Source organism: Dasypus novemcinctus, chromosome 2, assembly GCF_030445035.2.
Source record: "Dasypus novemcinctus isolate mDasNov1 chromosome 2, mDasNov1.1.hap2, whole genome shotgun sequence".
In the NCBI taxonomy this organism is placed as follows: Eukaryota; Metazoa; Chordata; class Mammalia; order Cingulata; family Dasypodidae; genus Dasypus; species Dasypus novemcinctus.
The window spans coordinates 70,919,981-70,932,611 of NC_080674.1; positions in this window are offsets into that span (position 1 = coordinate 70,919,981).

The window sequence follows — 12,631 nt, forward strand, 5'->3', positions numbered from 1 at the left end:
AATAGTTGTGAAATATTCTACTAACTCTATTTTGTTTTTTGTTTTTTGTTTTTTAATTGATTTTGTAAAAATATTACATTAAAAAAATATGAGGTCCCATTCAACCCTACCACCCCCACCCCACCACTCTCCCCCCAGCAACCCTCACTCCCATCATCATGACACATCCATTGCACCTGGTAAGTACATCTCTGGGTATCTCTGCACCCCATGGTCAATGGTCCACATCATGGCCCACACTCTCCCCCATTCCATCCAGTGGGCCCTGGGAGGATTTACAATGTCCGGTGATTGCCCCTGAAGCACCATCCAGGGCAACTCTAAGTCCCAAAAGCGCCTCCACCTCTCATCTCTTCCTGCCATTCCCCATACCCATCAGCCACCATGTCCACTTTTCCCACTCCAATGCCACCTTTTCTCTGTGGACCTTGGATTGGTTGTGTCCGTTGCACCTCTATTTCAAGAGGAGGCTCAGATTCCACATGGATACTGGATGCAATCCTCTTGCTTTCAGTTGTAGGCCCTCTAGACTCCATGGTGTGGTGGTTGTCCTTCTTCAACTCGAAATTAGCTGAGTGAGGTGAGTCCAATAAATCAGATTGTAGGAGCTGAAGTCTGTTGGGGCTCAGGGCCTGGCTATCATATTGTCAGTCCAGAGATTCAAATCCCCTAAATATATCTTAAACCCCAACACCAACTACAATTCCAGTAAAGTAGCAAGAAAATCTTGTGCAAAGAGATCCCATCTGAGTCCAGCTCCATCACGCAGAAACACCAGCTCCAAAGAAGGGCCATCTGATATGGCAGTAAACCCCATCTGCCATGACCATAGAACCCATGGATCTCTTTAGCCCTCAAAGGAACCAATACCTGGGGGTTGTATCTACTTTATCTGTCTCTTAGACTCTGCTCAGTTGTGCATAAGGGCAATCCTTCTGACAGCCTCCAGACTCTTTTTTTTTTAGAGACTCGTAGCCATATAAACTCATTTCTCCTTTCCATTTCCCCCTTACATTAGGTCAAACAGCATTTTAAAGTCATGTTATTTTATGTAGACAGGGATATTCTGCTGATCCACATTGAACCTTCCTTTCCAGGTCATTTTCCAGTTGTATCATCAGTTGGTAGTTGATAGTGATCCCTCGGTGCCAGGGAGGCTCATCCCCGGGTGTCATGTCCCACGCTGGGGGGAAGGCATTGCATTTACATGCTGAGTTTGGCTTCGAGACTGGCCACATTTGAGTAACATGAAGGCTGTCAGGAGGAAATTCCCAGGTACAGTGCTGCTCTAGGCCTTGTTCTTATTTCAGGCATATAGGCTCACAAGCATAGTCATTAGTATCATGCTCTCACTGTTGGACCCTCATTCCTTCCTGGTCCTTACCGTTGCACCTGGGGGACTGCTGCTGCTCCCCTAGGGGCCACGACAGAGCACCCCCAGCCAGGAACCCAGTACCCCCCCAGCTTTAGTTTTTAATTGTTGCCACTATGAGTATATCCAAACATTACCATGCACCCTGGACATATGCCCTGTATAGCTCCCTGTCAGCCCTATATCACCTGTCAATAGTGTCCTATACCAGTATTCCTCCGCCGCCACTGCCGAACCACTCTGTGATCCAAAACCTCCTGAAAATTGAAGCCCAATATAATGTCAGGATCCCTTACTAGCAAAATGGGATAAGGCGATGTGTTTAAAGGTCAGATACAGAATACGTGTTGACTTGGAAAAACTAACTCTATTTTGTAACATTCCCTGTGGTGATCTAATTCCAAGGCAGTATAAAATGAAAGTTTAAAGCTAATAAGAAATAAATCATGCAAGAACAGAGTAAAAGAATCTATAAAGATAAATAAAAGTTACTCATTAAATATATGAGACCTATGAACCTTGGACCCAATTTGCTACATACTAAAGTTTAGTATTAGAGATCCAGGGGGCTGAAAAAGCATAGCTTTTCAATTATTTTTATATTGGGATAAAACAAAAAGGTACAAAAGGATCATCAAAAAGGATTATTTGTCAGAGAGAATTTTTGGAGTTAATTCATATAAGCTTTCTGTTTTATTATAAAACAAGTCAAGAAAACAGTGTAGACAATATACTATGTAATATAATGAACACCCACCCAGCCTAAAAATAAAACATTTCCAAACACAACAGATTCTGTTTTTCTCCACACCACATTCCTAACACAATATTCTATGTCGTTTTGTGTTTCTGTTTTTTGGTTTTTTTGTGGGGTTTTTCTTTGCTTGTTTTGTTTTGCAGTTACTGGACCTGAAATTTGCAGCTTTTCAAAAGCATGTATTGTACATCTTTCTCTTTGTTTTCAAGAAAACGCAAGTGCCTGTAACTCAACATTTTCTTTTTTTCACTTTATTGTGGCAAAATATACATAGATAACATAAAATTTGTTAATTTAACCAACTTTAAGTGTACAATTCAGTGACATTAAAATTACATTCACAATGTTGTCTAACCCTATCTAGTTCCAAGTCCTTCTTCATCCCAAACAGAAACTTTACCCATTAAGCAGTCTCCCTAGCTCCCCTCCCATGTCTGAGTAACCTTTAATCTACTTTTTTCTTCATGAATTTGACTATTCTAGATATTTCATAAAAGTGGAATCATGCAATAACTGTTCTGTTATGTCTGGCTTCTTTCATTTGGCATGGTATTTTTAGGCTTCATCTATGTTTTAGCATGTATCAGAACTTCATTCCTTATTGTGGATGAATAATATTCCAGTGTGTTTATACTGCATTTTGCTTATCCACTCAGTTGTTGATGACACTTGGGTTGTTTCCACCCTTTGGGTATTGTAAATAATGCTGCTATGAACACTGGAGTACAAGGATCTGTTGGAGTCCCTGTTTTCAATTTTGGGGAGTATACCTAGCAGTGAAATTGCTCGGTCATATGGTAATTCTATATTTAACTTCTGAAATAACATTCTTACTTTAGTATTTATCATTCTTTTTTATGTATTTATATTTTTATTACATATATGTTTATTCCTAAACAAAATACTATTTGGCATGATAGTTATTTTATAGAAATTGTATCATACTGTATATATCCTTCTGAACTTGCTTTTCTCACTCAAGTTTTTTAGATTTATTTAGTTTGATACCCATAACTCTAATTCATTCATTTTAACTATGTAGTGTTCAATAGCATGAATATATATATATAATTTTTTATTCTGCATCATATTAATGGGTCCTTAGATTGTTACTCTCCCCAATCATAAATGATGCTACAATGAACACTAAATCTGACTCCTTGTATGGATATGCAAGTATTTCTCTATGCCAGTGGTTTCCAAACTTTAGAATGCAGCAGAAGCACCTGAGAACTTTTTTAAAATACTAATTTCAGAATCCTAGCCCCCAGAGTTTCTGATTAAGTAGGACTGGGTTAGAGGCCAAGAATTTGCATTTTCTAATAAGTTCTCAAGTGATATTGATGATGCTAGTTTAAAGACCACAATTTTTGAAACACTGTTCTAAGACATGCATTTAGGAATAAACTCGCTGGGTCAAATAACTGTGCATCTTCAACTTTATTAAATAGTGCCAAATTCCTCTTCAAAGGGATTTTACCAATGTGCTCTCCCACCAGCAGTGATTCTCTTTCTCTACATCCTCAGCATACTTGATGTCATGAGACTTTCAAAGAACCAAAGAATATGTAATTCTATTTCATTCTTTTAATTTGCATATAATTTACATTTTCCAAATTGCTAATGAGAGTATCTTTTTACATGTTTGTGGCCATTCAAGATGGGTTTTCTCTTATATGCCTTACTCATTTTAGTTTCCTTGGTTGCTCAAACAAATACACGCAGAAGAATGGCTGAAACAATGGGAATTTAATAGTTCTCAGTTTCGAGGCTGAGAAAATGTCCAAATCAAGGCATCAGCAAAGCAATGCTTTCTCCCCAAAAACTGTGCTCTTCTTGGGCTGGCTGCTATCACATGCAGTGCATCTACAAGCTTCTTCTTTCCTCTCCATTCTTTTCTGGGTTCAGTTGAATTTCAGCTCCTTGCTTCCTATGACTTTCACTCTTCATGTCTGAATTTGATTCCACTCATAAAAGACTCCAGTAATAGGATTAAGACCCATCCTACCTGAGGTGGGCCACACCTCAACTGACGTACCTTCATCAAAAGGTCCTACTTACAATGGGTTCACGCCTACAGGAATAGATTAAGAACATGTTTTTCTGGGGTACATACAGCTTCAAACCACATAATTCCTATCATTTGCCTGTTTTACTATTAGGCTGACTGATTTTAGAGTAATATTTGTCGACCAAGAAATTTTAGACTGAGCTGCAAGGAAACAAAAGAGTTTATTTGGGGTCTTAGAACTGCAATACAGGGAGCACAGATTCAGGTAGCCACCCAAACTGAGTCCCCTCTTGGGGTTTCCAAGCAAGGGTTTTTAAAGAAAAAGAAGATTATATAAACTGTTTGTAAAGAATTATGATTGGTGGATATTTGGGGCTTTCTAAATGTCCTTCAGGTTTGACAGTTTAGTGATTTCCTTATCTTGTTGGTTAGTGGAGCCTAGATGACCTCAGAAACATTGTTACTTTTGGTTAGATATACCTTAGCAGTTTATATCTGGCTGAGACATGTATAATAGTAATTTCCAGAATGGCCTTTCCACTCCATTTTAAGTCTCTTAGTGATAGTAACTCCATTTTGTTTTATTTCTTTTCTTATTTCCCTCTTTTGACCAAGATCATTCTCCAAACGCATCACTGGTCAACATTTGGTATTAATCCCTTGGCCAGGGAGGCACATCCCTGGTAGTCATGCCCCACGAAGGGAATAAGGTTGAAGGTTTACTTGAAGAGTTCAGCTTAGAGAAGGGACACATTTGAGAAACAAGGAGGTTCTTAGGATGTGACTCTTAGATATTAGTTATAGTTAAGCTTAGCTTTGTTATAAGTTTCATAAATACAAGCTATAAGATTAACAGTCTGGCATATTAGCATAAAAAGATACTGCACCTGTGGAGGCCTGCTGGGAACTGGACTTCTAAAAGGGCAAATATATCAAGAAGGCTGTGGTCCAAAGCCATTTTTGCTGACTCTAAGCAGGGTCTCCAGAACCAGAGGGAGCACACAACCTTCCTTAAAAATGAAGGCATTTATGCCTGAGAGGAAACAATTTGTGCTTATGTATACAAAGTAAAAAACAAAACAACCTAACAAACCAGTGTAATCTGGGGAAATGTAACTCATACCCATAGAAACAGTGTCACGGTCTGTGTCCAATTCTGAAGCAATCTTCCTGCTAAGGCCATTGGACACTAAATCTATGTAATGCTGTACCCCTCAAAGATTTAAACTTATTGAAAAGTAAATTAATAAAATAGTGGATTTGAAAAAAAAGAGAGACACCGTCATAATTATAATAAGAAAAAAGATTTGTAAGGTTTGGAATATGCTACGAATCTAGTTACCCTACGATTCAAGACTCAGCCAGCATTATTATCAATTATAACATTCTAGTTAAAACTTTGATTCTATAATCAGCATCTCCAGATATGCCCTGTTAACAAGGAGGGCACTTTCTACTGAACTTATGCAAATAATTATATTTTCATGAAAACAGGAATATTTATAAGAGTTTCTGAATTCTCGGTGATCAGACAAGAAGAAAAAGATAAACATTTTATGAGTTATAGATAGTTAAAGGGAAAAACAAAAGGGGATTCCTTGTATTTAAATATATATATTAAAGCATCATCAATATTTTAAGCAAAACCCATAATCATTTTTTATCAATTCATTCAGTACTAAGTAATTAATTTTTGTTCCACTCTATCTCATGTTAGCAATTTCATGAACCCATTAGCTTGCCATTAGATTTTTGGAAACCTTGAGTCAGTCCCATGGTATGGTTTTAAAGTTCTTTAAGCAATGTTATTAAAAGCTGGTGCCCCTGAGTACCTGGCATAGTTCTTTTCACAGGTCTCTGAGCCTGTACTTTTTTTTTTTCCCCAAATATTTATTTATTTAATTCCCCCCACCCCCCACCCCCGGTTGTCTGTTCTCTGTGTCTATTTGCTGTGTCTTGTTTCTTTGTCCGCTTCTGTTGTCGTCAGTGGCTCAGGACGTGTGGGAGGCATCATTCCTGGGCAGACTGCACTTTCTTTCGCGCTGGGCGGCTCTCCTTACGGGGTGGACTCCTTGCGCGTGGGTCTCCCCTATGCGGGGGACACCCCTGCGGGTGCAGCACTCCTTGCGCGCATCAGCACTGCACATGGGCCAGCTCCACACAGGTCAAGGAGGCCCAGGGTTTGAACTGTGGACCTCCTATGTGGTAGACGGACGCCCTAACCACTGGGCCATGTACTTTTTTTTATTGAAGACAAAGCACTTTGGACATGTGATTGCAAGTGTTTAGGAAAACATTAGAATAAAATAAAAAATTACCTGTGGATTACAAATACTTAAAATACAAAAGACAAAGAATGTCTATGGTTAACATTACTGTTTTATAGAAGTGAAGGATGTAATATTATGCATGTTTGTTTCCTAAGTTCACAGCTGTTACTATACACTTATTGTTTATATATGTTCATATATGAATAATAAACAAAGCTAAAAAAAACAAATGAAAGGAAGTGGCTGTGGCTCAACCGGTTGGGCTCCCATCTACCATATGGGAGGCCCTGGGTTCATGTTCCAGGGCCTCTTCATGAAGGCAGGCTTGCCCGCACACCACAGAGAGCCACCAGCCAGCAAGTGCCGTGAAAAGACGACTCAGCAAGGTGACGCAACAAAAAAGGGACACAAGTAAAAAAAGAAAAAAAACACAGAAGAGCGCTCAGCGAACGGACACAGAGAGAAGACAACAAGCAAGCCACAAGGAGGGGGGGGGAATAAAATAAAAATAAGTACAGACACACAGAAGAATGCACAACGAATGGACACAGAGGAACGGACAGCAAGCAAGCCATGGGGGGTCTTAAGAGTTTATTATAAAATAATGTACTTTTTGTGGCATGTAACATATCTTTAAGAATAACTTAAATTATGTCTGATGACATTACAGTACTGTTTAATATGAAGCAGATTAGTACCGGGATATCTTATAGACAGTGAGGACATTGACAAATCTTAGGAACTTTATATAATTTCTGGAATATATATATATACACACACACAAATATTTTATTTATATAATTTCAACTAATAGAAAATTAGGAAATCCCTTTAATTTGACAACACCTCCTACACATTTTATAATACATTAAATAAACCTATTTCTAGCACCTCTCTTTCTACAAGGTGGAGAAGTAGATTCTTTGTGATTTTCCAGGGGTCCTCTAGAAAATCATCAAGATAGTTTGAAATTTTTAAAAAGAGATATCATTTAGCATTTGATTTGAGAGGGCAAAATATTAAAAGTTGTCAGGTGCTGGGGAGTGGATAAGGCTCAAATGGTTGAGTACCTACTTCCCAAATGGGAGGTCCCAGGTTTGGTCCCAGTGCCTCCTAAAAAAAACAAAAAAAAACAAGCAAACAAAGGGAAAACCAACTCAGGGGAGCCAATGTGGCTAGGTGGTTGAGCGTCAGCTCCCAACATACAAGGTCTGGGGTTGAACATTTAGTTAAATAGGATCACAGGTCACTGTGAATGTGAAACAATATTTGGCTCTTTAATTAAAGTGGCAATAAAAGATTTTAAAAGTAAACATAGGTGATAACATGGTTATGTTTTTGGTTTTTTCTACTCTATTTTTTTTTAAATGTTACATTCAAAAAATATAAGAGGTCCCCATATACCCCCCACCCCCATCATTCCACTCCTCCCACATCAACAACCTCTTTCATCATCATGGCACAATCATTGCATTCGTGAATACATTTTGGAGTACTGCTGCACCACATGGATAATGGTTTAATTGTAGTCTACACTCTTCCCCAGTCCACCCAGTAGGCCATGGCAGTACATACAATGTCCAGCATCTGTCCCTGCAGTACCATCCAGGATAACTCCAAGTCCTAAAAATGACCCCACATCATATCTCTTCTTCCCTCTCCCTACCCTCAGCAGCTACCATGGCCACTTTCTCCACATCAATGCTACAATTTCTTCCATTACTAATCACAATAGTTCCATAGTAGAATATCAGTAAGTCCACTCTAATCCATATTCTATTCCTTCATCCTGTGGACCCTGGGATAGTGATGTCCACTTCACCTCAATATCGATAGGGGGCTTAGATTCCACATGGATGATGGATGCAATTCTGCTTGCAGTTGTAGGCACTCTTGGCTTCCTGGTGTGGTGGTTGATCTTCTTCACCTCCCTGTTAGCTGGCCAGGGTAAGTCCAATAAACCAGAGTGTAGGAGCTACAAGTCTGCTGAGGCTCAGGGCCTCCTGTCACATGGAAAGTCCAGAGACTCACGTCTCCTGAGTATACACTAACCCCAGCGCCAACTGCAGGTCCAGTAAAAGTGACAGAAGAGGCATGTGTAGAAAGGTCACATCTGAGTCCAACTCCATCACACTCAGGAACACAAACTCCAAAGTAGGGCCAGCTGACATGGCACTGAACTGCAGAGCCATCTGCCATGACCATAGAACCTGTGGGTCTCTGTAGCCCTCAGGAGAACCAGTACCTGAGGTTTTATCTACTTTGGCTGTCTTTGGGACCCTGCTGAGGCGTGCGTAAGCACGACCCCTATGATGACCTCCCAACTCCTTATTGGAGATTCAGAGCCATATAAACTCATTTGTCCTTTCCATTTCTCCCTTTTATTCAAGGTTATATCAAACAGATAGTAGAATTAATTGATAAAAAGATAGAAAAAATCCAGCAGGGACTTAGGGACCTGAATGACAATGCAGAACACACAAACATACGCATTATAGGCATCCCAGAAGGAGAAGAGAAGGGAACGGGGACAGAAGGGGTGTTGGAGGAAATAATGGCTGAACACTTCCCAAACCTACTGAGGGAGATGCATGTACATGTCCAGGAAGCAAAATGCACCCCAAATAGCATAAATCCCAATAGGCCTACCCCAAGACATACACTTGTCAAATTATCCAATGCACAAGACAAAGAGAAAATACTAAAAGCAGCAAGAGAAAAGAGAACTATAACATACAAGGGAGGCTCCATACGATTAAGTGCTGATCTCTCATCTGAAACCATGGAGGCAAGAAGGCAGTGGTATGACATAGTCAAGGTACTAAAAGAAAAGAATTTCCAACCAAGAATACTCCATCCAGCAAAGCTAGCATTCAAAAATGATGGAGAGTTCAAAATACTCACAGATAAACAGAAACTAAGAGAGTATGCCAATAAGAAACCTTCAAGAAATACTAAAGGGAGTTCTGCAGGAGGAAAGAAAAAAACAGGAGAGACAGAGTTGGAGGAGAGTGTAAGACTAACAAACTACAAAAAGAGAAAAAAAAATCAAACAACATAAGACAAACACAAATCCAAAGAAAATATAGCTAATATAAGTAATTCCTTGAAAATAATAACACTAAATGTCAATGGATTAAACTCACCTGTTAAGAGATGCAGATTGGAAGATTGGATAAGAAATATGACCCATCTATATGTTGTCTACAAGAAACTCATCTTGACCCAGGGATTCAAGGAGGTTGAAAGTGAATGGCTGGAAAACAATCTTACAAGCAAACAATAACCAAAAAAGGGCAGGAATAGCTATATTAATATCAGACAAAATAGACTTTAATGCAAAACAATCATGAGAGACAAAGATGGACATTCTGTATTAGTGAAAGGGATAATCTTTCAAGAAGAATGTACAATCATAAACAATTATGCTCCTAACAAGGGTGCCTCCAAATACGTGAGGCAAACACTGGAAAAACTAAGAGAAAGAATAGATGCCTCTACAATTATAGTGGGGGACTTTAATACACCACTATCAACTTTGGACAGAACATCTCAAAAGAGAATCAATAAAGAAACAAAAACTTTGAACAGTATATTAGAGGAGCTGGACCTAATAGACATACACAGAACATTACACCTGAATACAGCAGGATATACATTTTTCTCAAGTGCACATGGGTCATTCTCCAAGATAGACCATATGCTAGGCCACAAAGAAAGTCTCAATGAATTCAGAAAGATCAAAATCATACAAAATAATTTCTCTGACAACAGTGGAGTGAATCCGGAAATCTGCAAGGGCCAGAGGCCCAGATTTTGCAACAAGATATGGAAATCAAACAGCACACTCTTAGAAAAAACAGTGGTCAAGAAGGGAATCTCAAAATAAATTAATTACTACTTTGAAACTAATGAAAATGATAATGCAACATATCAAAACTTATGGGATGCAGCAAAAGCTGTACTGAGAGGGAAATTCATAGCCATAAAATTCATACATAAAAAAAGAAGAAAGGGCTAAAATTGAAGAACTAACTGCACACTTGGAGGAATTAGTAAAAAAAAACAACAAAGTAACCCCAAAGGAAAAAGAAAGAAATAATAAAGATAAGAGCAGAACTAAATGAAACAGAAAATAAGAAAGCACTTGAAAAGATAAAACCAAGAGCTGCTTCTTTGAGAAGATCTATAAAATTGACAAACTCTTAGCTAGACTAACAAAGAGAAAAAGAGAGAAGATGCAAACACACATGTTGGCCTCCGCTGCGGCACTGCAGGCGGGTCACTGCAGGCGAGTCACTGCCAGGGATCGGGCCTACGCCACGGCCTGACCGGGGCGGCAGCGGGCGGCTCAAGGCTTGGGGGACGCGCGGTTCGATGGAGGAAAAACCACAGAGACGAGGTCTATGCGCAGGTCTGATTTTATTCGGGAAGTACATGGGGTTTTATAGTGTCATGGAGGCGGGGAGGTTGTGGGAGGGGCATGTCCGCGGGGCAGCTGAGGATTGGCTGCAGAGGCAAGGGCGGACCTGCGGTTTATGACGTAAGCCATTGATGGCAGAGGGGGTTGTTTCCGAGGTTGTGCCGGGGCGGATACGGGATGAGGGCGGTTGAAATGAGGCGGGGAGAACAGCGATCGGCTGGGAGGGGGAAGATAACAGTGGCTGGGAGGAGGGGCGGAGGGAGGCAGCAGCACAAACTGCTGCTGAGAAGGACCATAATACAGGGAGGTTACGAGGAACAGGCGGGCAAAGTATAAGGAAGCGAAAGGCAGGGTGGGAGCAGGGGACAATTGCTCCCTCTTTCAAAAATAAGAACCATTGGCGGCTTTGAAGAAAGCGCAGATTTTGCAGGATTGACATTTTGTAGGGAGGAAAGATGAGGGGGGTGAGAGGAGGGGAAATAGGAGAGAAATGAACGAGGAGGGGCTACCAGCAGGGGGCGTGGGGGCACGAGGGGGGCGTGAGCAGAGGGGAGGGCGGCTGAAATGCCCGATTCCCCATGCGGAGGGCAGAGAACCCGTACCCGCAGCTCGAGGTGGCCACGATGGGCCCTATCGATGGCCGCCTCCTGCCACCTCCGTGAGCCACACCTGGGCGTGCCGGGCCTCCTCGGGAAGGGGATGGCTTTGGGAGAGGACTAGGACAGCTGTGGCCAAGAGCCTTTGCCGCTCTCGGTGCTGGCGAACGGACTTGCGGATACAGCAGGCGAGGCCTAGGAGGAGGAGGAGAAGGAGGAAAAGGAAGGCGTAGAGGAGGAGGCTGGAGGGTTGGAAAAGGGAGAGGAATTTTTGGAGCACGTCTCTAAGGAGGGAAGCTGAGAGGGTTGGGGGCTTGATGGATTCGAGGGTGAGGATGTGTTGCTGGAGGGAGTGGGTGTAGTTGAGGAAGGAGGTGTTGTAAGAGGAAAACATCCATTGGCGTAGTGCAAGGCGGGCGGTCACCGACGAGTTGACGGGGTGGGGGGTTAAGCAGAAGCTAGAGAGGGGCCAACGGGCATCACAGGTGGTGGTGGCTATGTCGTAGAGGGCAGCAACGTCAGCGGCGAGCAGGTCGATTTGCTGCTGTAGGTTGAATAAGGCTTGGTGGTGAAGGTAGTTGATGTTGCTTTGGTCGCCGAGGGCAAGGGCTGCTGCTGTGGATGCGTTGATGACGGCGGAGGCGGCGCCAGAAGAGACGGCAAGGGCCGCCGCCGCGGTGGTGGCGGCTGCGAGGGATGCGAGGACGGCAGCAGTAATGGCGGCTGTGATGCCAAAATCTCAGGGGTGGCGAGAAAGGGGGAGATCTACCAGCTGGGGGGCAACCCAGTCGGGGGAGTCAACGGGGAGCCACACAACGCAGGGCTGCATCACCAGAAAGGCGGAAGGGAAGGAAGAGTTCCAGTGGTTTGCGAGGCTGCAGTTGGTGAGGGTGGATTCGGAAGGAGGGGGGCATAAAAGGAAATAGTAAGGGTGTCGAACGAACGGGGTGGAGGTGAAGGTGACGTTGGGGGGAGGGGTTGTAGGCGAGGAGACAGTATGGGTGATAACCGAGACGTTGGCGTGGGAGACAAGGCAATTGGGGTGGCAGGTAAGGGCGCGGAGATCGAAGCAGGTGTGGGGGTTGCACAGGGACATGACGCTAAACGTGCGGGGGACCAGGGGGGAAACTTGGAAGGGGTTTGCATAGCAGGGGGTAAGGTTGTGGGGGTCGGAGATGTTGCAGGGGGCTCCGTGGAAGAGG